The following is a 13,198-nucleotide window of genomic DNA, read 5'->3' on the forward strand; positions in this document are numbered from 1 at the left end:
ATGCTGGAAGAATGAATGCAGACTGCAGTAGCTGCGCGGAAATGAAAAGACTTGCAGAGAGGGTGACTTCTGTGGAGAGTTGCATCAAACCAGTCTTAGGTCTGAACACAATAACAAGAACACGACGTTGAAAATATGATTTTAAGACAAGTCAGTCGTACGAACATTGTGTTAAGTTATTTCAACTTTCTTGTCGAATTCGAAGAATGACATCTAACAGATATGTATGCCAGCAATGCAGAACATATCAAATACGGAGAAAAAGTCGAGTGGTAAGACGAAGAGCTAAGGATAAGAGTCCGCAGCTCGTGGTCGTGCGGTAGCGTTCTCGCTTCCCGCGCCCGGGTTCCCGGGTTCGATTCCCGGCGGGGTCAGGGATTTTCTCTGCCTCGTGATGACTGGGTGTTGTGTGATGTCCTTAGGTTAGTTAGGTTTAAGTAGTTCTAGGGGACTGATGACCCATAGTGCTCAGGGCCATTTGAATTTTTTTTAAGGATAAGAGTGTAAGGTTAGCAGGTCAGTTGAATCGAAGCAGACAGAAATCGACAGTCAATAACAAAGCACGGACTGTGTTGAAAACATTGCAGGGATGCTGTTTCACTGTTGGGCAGGGGGAAATCGCTTGGGATAATCCGATACTGAAGCTACGCCGATGTTAACTGATAAAGCTTTAAACATCTCGTGATTGCAGAACGCTTTTGGATAATACTCTGGTCCAGGGTAATTTGTTCTATAGTCGTGAAGAATTAAAGATGAGAACGATTTAGTCTCATGCAAAAGTAATCTATGGTGTGCACGTATCCGAGCTGGTATTGGAGTTACGGAATGGTGATAGTTATTTGCTATATGTAGAAGGGTACTAAAGACACAAGTGACTATAGTCAGATTGAGAAAACAACGCGTCTGAAACCCACGTCACGTAACTAGCCGCGTAAAGTCTGACTGGACGTACAAAAGACTGTCGTGATCACAAAACGAAATGTTATGTATCTTAAGGAAGCTGGACACAACAGGGGTTTCTCACATTTGTTCGCTGAACTACGTCAGTATAACACAGATTTGGCTGGAGTAAAGATTTCACAAGCTTTTGTTTTATTTGAGGTAGAAAAACTTTTTCAAATTCCAGGATTCCATGTAGGCAAGAGAGAGATTTTTTGCATGTGGAATGAGTTTATTCTTATCAACATAGGTCGTCATTCAAAATTATTTCTTTATATCTTACTATTATTTGATAAGTCAAATAGATACTTTCACTAAAATGTCCATTGACCTACGTACTTTCGGTGTTATATGTGCATGAGGTTTGTATAGACCATATAAAGGGGTAACAGTCATGCTAAGCTAGGGAATCTTTATAAGAAAGGGGACTTTGTCTTCTTAAAATCCGTTTGGTATATTTTAATTATCTTAATTAACTAATACTATGCGACAATTCTCCACCACCATTGTGCATCTCGTGAAGGAACCAGCCGAATGTGATAAGAGAGATTAGGAGGCTTAGAAAAGCATGTGTGAATACTGTATTCCAATTGTCCCCTACAAGAATAAAAGTCGCTAATACTGGCACGAAGTACCCTCCGCCAGGTATTGCACAGCTGCTTGCGGAGTAATAGGAAAATGCTATGTGATCGTTACTGAATATGCCGTCTGACACAAGAAATAACAACAGAGAGAAATAGCCTTCCCAACCCTGTGACTTAACAGAAACATTTATACATTCTCAGTGAACTACCAGACCGCGAAGCCTGACACATCAGTTGGCCCGAAAATCAACTGCTTTACATGTTTCGCTTTTTAACAGCAACACCGACATATTTTGTGAACTTTAATGTTAGATCTTCATGCTTGACGACTTTTTCGACAAACAGCGCTTTGATATACTAGGTATGAACAATTTTTGCTGTTTATGATCTCCACTGGCTGAAATTTTGTTACATTCCTATAATTAGGGCATTAGCACACTCTATTGATAACAGCGATAAAAATAAATGTTGCGATACAAAAATGCTTTCGCTCTTTATATCAACAGTCATAGTTTCTCAAGACATCGCAAATTCATCATGAGCGAGCTAGGTATACAAATAACTTTTGAAATATGAGTATTCAGAAAAACTAGAACGTTTGCTTGAAAGAGGAGAATGAAAGCTTTCAACTAAGGTATCTGAATGGACAATAGCAAATTACTAGTTGGGTTGAATGTCGACATACTTATCGTTTACAAGTATGGTTGATTTGCAACATTTCTTCAAATAACATGTTTCTATGTGAACTCATGATATTACTATCATTACTAATGAAGTTTAGTGAAAAAAGAATGAAAACCTCACAGTTTTGTGTACACATGGTATATGCGTTATTTGTATAATGGAAAACTGTATAAAAGCTTATTTAAGAGTTGATCTGTGGCTATTACTGCTGTATCTCTGTTGTAAGGGTCATTAATTAGTTTTTAGATATGTTCTGACAGCTAAGTTACACCACTATGCTAATGACCTTGTGGACATGTAATGTTATAACATAAGCATTCTTTTTTGAATGGATATCTCACAACATAGAAACCTGAAATGGATAGTGTGTTCACTAAACTGATGACATACTGGCTAAGATAAAGAGGTTATTAGTTCGATTTTAAATACAGAGACTACGTGTCTCTAGAATCTTATGCAATGCACACAGTTCTTTGAGGTTATTACTGCAGGCAAAGCTCTGCCAGACAGTCCGCTCTAATTATCTCTGCAGCGACAGGTCCTGGAAGGGTCGCCATCGGCCCAGGCGGCAAATTCCGCTCCGCAAAGCAATTCCAGTGCCGTCGCTGCGAGCTCAGGGCGTCCGAGTTGTTCTCCGGCAATCCTCCATACGTCGTCCCTTTCGGCCCTAATGAAATGAGAAAGTCTGCCCGGTGGGACTGCAATCTCGGTAATTTATTTTGGCGTCGGCGTCGACAGCAGCAGCGACCTCTGCGTCCCTTCGTTACCGTCTGGAAACGTCGCGTCTTTGTTTCAGTTCGCGAGCGTTATTAAATTCCTCCTGTGCTGTCGCGGGCAAGAAGACCCTGCTCCCCCGAATCTTCTCCTCGGCGAGCAGCTCCCTACCGCCTACACAGAAGGTGTGTGCATGTGTATATGTGTGTGTGTGTGTGTGTGTGTGTGTGTGTGTGTGTGTGTGTGTTTGTAGGTGGGTGTGCAGTTAAATTGCGCGACCCATGTAAATGAGAGGCCCATCTGCTAATGGCCGATGCCGCAGCAGCGCCGCACCGCGGCGCCTGAAATGTTTTCTCACTCGACCTCCTCCGTTTACAACCGTCGATTTGGTATTAACTCACACCCTGCACGTTGTTTACGTACTTCTGCTGAGATAGATTTACGAGCACTCGTCTCCTCCAGGAGACTGAAAGCCGTAAAGTTCTCAAGTGTCGAGCTGATAATCTGATTCTGTTTTTAGACTTGCAGTGCCGACGCAATTTCTGCACCTAAAACGAGGTTTTCGGGGAGAGGTGCTGGTCATTTTTTTGTATGGATACTACTCTTAACTCTTGTATGAAATGGGATATTAAAGCATGCATTTTTCTTTTTATGGAGAACGATATTCTTTTATAAGATTTCATTGCCAACTGTGTGGAGAAAGCGACCTTAATTCTCAATATAAAGTTTATTTAATTTTCATTTTAAAAACCAACAGCTCAGTTGCATAGTTTACCTAGATTTACTTAGGCTTCAGTCCGAATAACCCAACCTTCTTCAGAATATATGTAACTTCCGTTTGTCCATAGTGGACATCGTCAAGCTAAGACTACAATTCCATAAATTATCGTCAGAGTGTAAAAACTTATCTGAAGCTGCCTCAGCCCCAATTCGCGACCACGATGCGACAACCACGAGTGCTGTACTGGAACTGACCGTAGCGTCATGGGGCCCGCCTTGGCGGACACAATACCTTGCGCCTGCGTACAAACTGTATGATGGGTACTTGTTGGGACAAGACGCAAACCTAACTCCTGACCTTGAATTTACTAGTAAAGTGAAATAAAAGAACGGTACAGCTGAGGAAAAGGGTATATATGTTATCCTGTGCAGAACGTACTTATATCGACTGTCTTGACGTCTATGAAGTATTCGTTGGTCATGATACGAGGAAGACATAACGTGCTTACAACGTATAGCGTGTCTAGGAAACTTTGGGCTTAAGCACGAACTTAGGTCTTTTTTTTTTAGACGTAAATGTTAAGAAATTGCTTAGTTATGGTTACAACGCATGAACATCCTATTGACTTATCACACAAATGGTCATGAATGAAATTATGAACAAGTCTACATCTAATCTGTAACATGCGGCAATACGGACCTTATAAAATAGATGGTCATTATTCAAGATTAGTATTTTTGACCTGAAATAGTCTAGAATCAAGTCAAAATTAACTAATTCACATGCCTGATTGAGCTTCATGACAAAGGTATATTTATGAGTTACAGAAAACACTAAAGTAGGGGATATGTGGCGGCAATGGGGCACTCAATTTGTCTTCATGGAGGTGATCCACACACGCACTGTAGAAACTGTGTGTGGAACACTGCCATCATAATTTGGGCCTGGTGACCTCTGCCATTGAACTTAGGGAATGATAGCGGAATTATATTTAAAGCTAAAGTGTGACTTGGCGAACATCGCTCCAGTCAACACACTTACAATAATTGACCTACAAAGGTCAATATGTACTTAAAGAACTAGTCTAAATTATGGGAGGATGACGAGAAAATGGTTAAATTATGTGATTTCAAATGGTTCAAATGGCTCTGAGCACTATGGGACTTAACTTCTAAGGTCATCACTCCCCTAGAACTTAGAACTGCTTAAACCTAACTAACCTAAGGACATCACACACATCCATTCCCGAGGCAGGATTCGAATCTGCGACCGTAGCGGATCCAGAATGTAGCGCCTAGAACCGATGTGATTTGCCGAACAACGCTCCAAAGGTCACCTTTAAATGTCGTTAAGTAAGATCAGTTCAAACTGATCCGACTAGTCTGAACCAAAACTTCGTATCCAGTAGATTGTGGCAAGGAGACGTTACCCTACCGTGATATTTATATGAATATGACTGCCATTAATTAATAGCTTCGTCGATCGATAGTCGCCAGTGGCAAGGTACCCTGCTCCATGGTCGTGGCTGATAGCGTTGCCCACAATTATCCCACCCCTCTGAAACGTATTTCATCACGTTAACACAAGGATATTCCCCCTCTGGGACCATGTCTGTATACCCGACTGCCCATTTTCACTCATCTTATTCAACCAATCTCTTCACTTCATTGTTACCTGGAACGTAATAACATCTCGGCCGTATGCGCACCCTTGCACAGATAAAAATGGGCGACTCCAGGCAGCGCCCAACGACGCGTACATACAGGATGTTTCCGTAAGGAGGTGCAAAAATTAAACAGGACATAGAGGATGCTCCACTAAAGAATCTGAGGCAGGAAACCTGGGGATGGAGAAGCCAGCATAAGGAGATAATGGGAATAAAATCGCTTTATTGTGTACTTTTTTATTTCCATTAATGACACTTAACTGCAAATACGATCACTCACACAATGAAAGTACCATTAGTACTAAATCTTACAAAATGTGCTGAAAATGACGGCCATCAACCACAAGGCAAGCATGACTTCAGCGAACAAGATTCTGAAGCACCCTGACAAATATTTCATGTGTATTTCGGAACACATCATAGGCAGCTACAACTCTGGCAACTAATTTCATCTCCATATCCATTGGGATCTCAACCACAAGTGACTTTAGATATCCTCACAGGAAATAATCAAGGGGGTTCAGGTCAGGTGACCTCGCGGGCTATGGAATAGATCGTCCCGATCCAGCGACTAGGAAATGCTGCACTGGGATGGTTGTGGACATCCACACTAAAGTGAGACGGATCATTGTCATGTTGTATCCACTTTCTCTCACGAACAGCCAAGGGTCGTTCTCAAAGAACTTTATGCACGAACCTCAAGTACAGGTGACTACACAGATGACTATTCAGGCTGCTAGGTATAAGATATGGAGGTTCGTCCTCCTTGTTTCCTTGCAGGAACTAAAGAATGTACACGTTCGTAAATAGCACGGTTCGTGTAAACCCTGTACGCACCCTAGTTGTAAATAAGCTGGACATAGTAATGCTAGACAAAGAGGTAGACAAGTCTACTTCCATATCTCATTAAGCTGCCTTCTCCGACCCCAGGTTCCCTACCTCAGGTTATTCTGTGAAGAATTGTCTAAGTCCTGTTACATTTCTGCACGCTCTAATGGTAGCAACCTGTATACAGTTCAGATGTAAGGGAACAACGAAGAAACTGTTACGATCACCGATGGTTTTTTTGCAGCACAATGCCCTTAGTCTCCCTCTCCGTCATCCGAACTCAGGACGCCACTGGTGGAAGTCGAATGTGTCATGACAAATGCTAAGAAGACTCCCACTACCCAGCAGCAAGTCATTGTAGAACCCGCCTGCTACACAACTGTGTCATGCTGAAATACACCCGTGTCAATGAATCCCCGGACCTGCCCACAACCAACACGGACGTGAATTCGGTACCAGTTTCAACATCCACGATATCAAGACCTACTGCAACAGTTGTCGGTGAGTTTGGTGCGGAAGAGGATACAGCAATTTTATGACACCTTTCCCAGCCGAATCAGTGCGTGAACCCTGGCAGAGGGGCTGCAACGCCATGATAGTAAGTGCTCTGATACTGCGAAGTTCTTTGTTAATTTTGCATGATTCTGTAATCGCTGAAATAACGTCTGTTTCCTCCTCCCATTCTGAGTGCATCAGTTTGTTTTCAGAGAATAACTGGCACCGAGCGAGGTGGAGCAGTGGTTAGTACACTGGACTCGCATTCGGGAGGACGACCGTTCAAACCAGCGTCCCGCCATCCTCATTTAGTTTTTCCGTGATTCCCTTAAATAGCTTCAGGAAAATGCCGGGATAGTTTCTTTGAATGGGCACTGCCGACTTTCTTCGCCCTCCTTCCGTAATACGATGGGAGCGTGATCTGGCTTTTAGCCCCCTCCCCCAAATCCACTAACTAACCAACAATTGGCCATCGGACTATACAGTTTAAAATTTCATATGGTTCCTGTTCTGGTGCTGATAATTTGTTTTGAATCGTCATAGGCAACATAAGGTTCATTTTCACTCCAGGAGCCAGCCATTTGGGATCAAAAGGGTAATTTTTCCCAGTTACATATCTTCCTATGACACAAACATGTGAGACGAACCAAGTTCACGAATCCATTACAGCTAGTCATCAACGGTAGCGTCTCGTACATTAAGGTGGTATTGCCAAGGTGAAAAAATGAAAATGACCAACGAAATACGGACAAATTCTGTGAGATTTTGTTTGCAGTTTAACATTGAGAATTTTTAGTCAACGAGGCAACAAGGGAATTAACTGTAGCAGTGCTTTAAAAAAACTGAAGTCGCATGTAGGCCTTGATGAATGTTTGGCTTTGATAAAGCAAGCAAAAACAAAGTTATGATGTTATCTTTCAGAGTTGGAATAAAAATTACGTCTAATAAAAAACTTTCTAGGCTTTCTTCACCTGCAATAGATTTCGTCAGAGCAAAGTGGCACAAGATCTTTGGAAACCTCAGAAAATAAGCATTGACTACAGGGAAACGGGTAGAATACATAAGATACTCGAACCAAGGGGACACATTAAGAGCGGACGACCAAGAGAGAAATGCTCGGATTAAAGGGGCGCTAGGCATAGATGCAGTATTTATTCTCTACTATGCCCTTTAGTTCGAAAAATTAAGGGCGGGAAGAAACGAAGGTTTAAGAGTGGTCATCTGTGAAACTGAGGAATAATTGTAGGACGTGTCGAATGAGATGAACTGTGTCCTGTGCACAGGACACGGATAGAGGGTAAATCAAAGAAAGTCGGAAAGTGCTGTGCAGTAGCAAAAATGAAACTATCGACAAACTTATCCTTAAAACTGGGGACTAAACGGTAGGCAAACTAAGAGAATTCTGCTGTCTTGCTAGCAAATGAAGGCATAGCGTGAAGGATTGAAGAACCAGACTACCACAGACAAAGAGAGCTTTCTTCCTTCCTTCCTCTTCCCTTGTTTCCTACTCAAAAGAAGTATGCTGGTCTCAAACACAGACCCTCATTTTGGAAACAATTCTCAGAAAATGTGTATTCTCAAGTGATCCATGGAATTTGGGAAAATCGCAACAGAAGAGAATCGAAGTATTAGGGATGTGGTGTTACAAACTATTCTGAAAATAAAGTCGACTGTTAAGATAAAAACAGAAATGGTTCCCCGCAAGATCGACGAGAAAAAAGATCTGGAAGGATTAGGAATGGAACAGTATGATACGAAATGAAATAATAAGTCGGAGAGTACCTTGAATCATCCGAAATGCGCCTTTCAGTCCCCAACTGAGTGCACGATGTTCTGAAACGTACTGACGGAATAAAACTGTGTGCCGGACAGGAAAATAATTCCCAAAGCCTGCCTTGCTCTTATAGACATCTATCCAGGAATTAATGTTACATTAGGCGCCCCCCCCCCCCCCCCTCAGAGCTTCAATTCTACCGATACCTCTCTCCTACTTTTTCCAACTTCACAGAAGCTGTCCTGCATACCTTTGGAGAGCTATCTGGAGAAATTAGAGTTATCGCATTATTCGACAAGGATGCTGCTGTTGCAGAAAAGTACCTCCGTTAGATCGTGAGGAAAGCCAAAAGTACTGGCACATAATTTCTGGTTGGTCCAATGAATGGTATGCCCCTTTAAATGGGGGTAAATACATTGTTTTCTTCTTTGTCTTTGACTTGACGTATCTAGGCGTGTCCACTATGTCAATCAGGATTTGGCTATGTTAGCAGCAGACGGTGTCCGGATGCCCTTCCTGTTGCCATCCCACCCCCCTGCACCGACCAACCCGCCCCGCTGACAAACCACTCTTGCTCCCAGGGACGGAGTTCCTGTACCCCAAGGCGTCTGTATCTAGAGTTACCCCGCGCGAAACTTTGCAATTATTTTCTAAATGTATACGAATTGTGTAAGTGAGGCGGCACGTGGGTATCTAGTCGGATGTGGGAAAGCGCATAAAACCATCAAGGTTGGCCAGCACATCAGCGATAGTATACCACTGCTCAAAATAAACCACACTTCAAAAATCGGTACTTACATTGTTTCATTGTTGCTAGTGTCCACATCTATACAAATAAAAATCAATTGCCACATGCTTGCAATATCAACGTCTGAGAACGTCTAGACCGTTTTGACTGATTCCTTTTCTTTTTTGTGTTCGTAATTGTCAGAGCAAAGGTTTTATGAAAGACATTTTTTGAAATATTGAACGGGAAAATAAGAAATTTGGACTGTGTTTCTGTATGAAAATCTCAGTGAAAGAACTCCGACGACCGGGTTTGATAGTTCTGCTGTCACATGTTTCTTATAAGAAAAAGAAATTGTGCCGTCAGTTTGACAGTTCTACTGCCGCATGTTTTCAAAACAACAACAAATTACACATGAATATTTTTCTTGTTGTTGTTGTGGTCTTAAGTAGAAAGACTGGTTTGTTGCAGCTCTCCATGCTACTCCATCCTGTACAAGCCTCTTCATCTCCGAATAACTACTGCAACCTGCATCCTTCTGAATCTTCTTAGTCTATTCATCTCTTGGTCTCCCTCTACGATTTTTACCCTCCACGCTGCCCTCCAATACTAAATTGGTCATCCGTTGATGTCTCAGAATATGCCCTACCAACCGATCTCTTCTTTTAGTCAGGCTGTACAACAAACTTCTCTTCTCCCCACTTTTATTCAGTGCGTCATCATTAGTTACGTGATCTAACCATCTAATCTTCAGCTTTCTTCTGTAGCACCAAATTTTAAAAGGTTCAATTCAATTCTGGTCTAACCGGTTTATCGTGCATGTTTCACTTCCATCCTTACGTGGCTACACTCCACATAAATATTTTCAGAAAAGACTTTCTGACACTTATATCTATACTCGAGGTTAACGAATTTCTCCAGAAACTTTTTTCTTGCGATTGCCAGTCTGCATTTGATATCTTCCCTACTTCGACCATCGTCAGTTATTTTGCTTCCCATATAGCAAAACCAATTTACTGCTATAAGTGTCTCACTTTCTAATCTAATTTTCTCAGCATCGCCTGATTTAATTCGTCTACATTCCATTATTCTCGTTTGGCTTTTGTTAATGTTCATCTTATATCCTCCTTTCAAGATACTGTCCATTCCGTTCAGCTGCTCTTACAAGTCATTTGCTGTCTCTCACACAATTTCAATGTCATCGGCACACCTCAAAGTTTTTATTTCTACTCCCTGGGCTTTATTTCCTACTCCAAATTTTTCTTTTGTTTCCTCTACTGCTTGCTCTATATACAGATTGAATAAGATCGGGGATAGGCTTCAACCCTGTCTCACTCTCTTCTCCGTCACTGCTTCCCTTTCGTGCCCCTCGACTCTTATAACTGTCATCTGCTTTCTGTAGAAACTGTAAACATTCGCTCCTTGTATATTAGCCCTGCCACCTTTACAATTTGAAAGAGAGAGTTCCACTCAACATTATCAAAAGCTTTCTCCAAGCTTTACAAATACTGTAAACGTCTGTCTTTCCTTAACGTATTTTCTACGAGAAGTTGTATGGTCAGTACTGTCTCCTGCGTTCCTACGTTTCTCCGGAATCCAAACTGATCTTCCCCGAGATCGGCTTCTACCAGTTTTTTCATTTTTTGTAAAGGATTCGTGTTAGCATTATGGAGCAGTGACTTATTAAATTGATAGTTCGGTAATTTTCACACCTGTCAGCACCTTCTTTCTCTGGATTTGGAATTATTATATTCTTCTTGAAAACTGAGGTTGTTACCTCTGTCTCATACATCTTGCTCACCAGAGGGAAGGGTTTCGTCATGGCTGACTCTCTCAAGGCTATCAGTAGCTCCCTGGGCCTTGTTTCAACTTACGTTTTTCAGTACTTTGTCAAATTCTCATATTCTCTTATCTCCATTCTTGTCTTCCTCTACGGCCTCGTCCATTTCCATAATGTTGCCCTCGTATAGAACTTCTATACACTTCTTCCTCCTTTCTACTTTCCCTTCCTTGCTTAGGACTGGTTTTCCGTCTGAGCTCTTGATATTCATACAGGTGGTTCTCTTTTCACCAAGGTCTCTTTTATATTCCCGTAGGCAGTATCTATCTTGCACCCTAGTAATATATGCTTCTACATCGTTAAATGTGTCCTCTAGCCAATCCTGTTAGCCATTTTGTACTTCCTGCCGATCTCATTTTTTTACGCTTTTATTCCCTTTTGCCTGATTCATTTGTTGCATTTTTATATTTTCTCTTTTCATCGATTAAATTTTTTCTACTAGCCCTCGTCTTTTTGCCTACTTGATCCTCTGCTGCCTTCACTGTTTTATGTCTGAAAGCTAACTGTTCTTCTTCTACTGTTGTAAGTAGGCTGTTTAGGTTTTTTATGTTGGTAACGTCACGTAGCGCTCTGTATGAAAATCACTGCCTGTGCTGTGTGCAATCTGTGGCTAGTTGGCATTGTTGTAATATTGGCTATTGTAGTGTTGGGCAGTTGGCTGTGAACAGCTCGTAGCGTTGCGCAGTTGGAGGTGAGCCGCCAGCAGTGGTGGATGTGGGGAGAGAAATGGCGGAGTTTTGAGAGCGGATGATCTGGACGTGTGTCCATCAGAGACAGTAAATTTGTAAGACTGAATATCATGAACTGCTACATATATTTTGACTTTTGAACTCTATTAAGGTAAATATATTTATTGTTCTGTATCTAAATCTTTCATTTGCTGAGTATGCCTATCGGTAGTTAGTGCCTTCAGTAGTTTGAATCTTTTATTTAACTGGCAGTATTGGCGCATGCTGTATTGCTGTAGTTTGAATAACGAAGATATTTGTGAGGTAAGTGATTCATGAAAGCTATAGGTTATTGTTAGTCAGGGCCATTCTTTCGTAGGGATTTTTAAAAGTCAGATTGCGTTGCGCTAAAAATATTGTGTGTCAGTTTAGTGTTTATAAGAATAGGTAAAGAGCGAAATGTCTGAGTGTGTTCAGTTCCGCTCAGCTGTTTGAAAATCAAATAATGTAAGAGGTTTATCAGAACAGTAATTCATTAATTTTTCTAAGGGGGCGTTTCACTGCACTCCTTTCCTCAATTCTTTCAACTTGTTCCTTAATGCTCCCTCTGAAACCTCCTACAACCTCTGCTCCATTCAGTTTATCCAGGTCCCATCTCCTTAAAATTCTGCCTTTTTGCAATTTCTTCAGTTACAACTTGCAGTTCGTAACCCATTAATTGTTGTCAGATTCCGCATCTCCCTCCGGAAATGTCTTACAATTTAATATCTGGTTCTTAAATATCTGTCTAACAACTGTATAATTAATCTGAAATCTTCTGCTGTATCCAAGTATCTTCCAGGTATACAACAAGTGTTGGCTATGATTAAATCATGCTCTGTGCAAAATTCTACCAGGCCGCTTCCTCTTTCATTCCTTTCCCCGAGTACATATTCACCTACCGCTCTTCCTGCTCTTCCTTTTCCTACAATCGAATTCCAGTCCCCCATGGCTTTTAAATTTTCGGCTCCCTTAGAGACCTGAATAGTTTCTTTTATCTCATCGTAGATTTCCTCAATACCTCCTCTTGCCGAGGTTCGTGCGGCTCCTGGCGTCGGAGGTTCGAGTCTGCCTTTGGGCATGAGTGTGTGTGTGTGTTATCCCTAGGGTAAGTTATTTTAAGTTAGATTAAGTTCTGTGTAAGCGTAGGAACCGATGACCTAAGCAGTTTGGTCTCATAGGAACTTACCACAAATTTCCCAAATTTCTCCTCCTCATCTGCGGAGCTAGTTGACATACAAAGTTGTACTACTGTGTTGGGTGTGGGCTTCTTGTCTAACAGGGCTACAATAATGTGTTCACTATGCTGTTCATATTAGCTTCAACAAGTTCCAATTTTTTTACTCAATATTGAACCTACTCCTGTGTTAACTCTTTTTAATTTTTTATTTATAACCCTCTGGCCACCGAACGTCACTAATTTCCATTGTAAGAAACTGAAGTCCTTCCGTACAGGCTTTGTAAGGCACAACGGTACCGACCGGTCGCTGCGTCACTAGATGCGGGTATGGAGGGGCAT

Source organism: Schistocerca serialis, chromosome 5 (genome assembly GCF_023864345.2).
Source record: "Schistocerca serialis cubense isolate TAMUIC-IGC-003099 chromosome 5, iqSchSeri2.2, whole genome shotgun sequence".
Lineage (NCBI taxonomy): Eukaryota > Metazoa > Arthropoda > Insecta > Orthoptera > Acrididae > Schistocerca > Schistocerca serialis.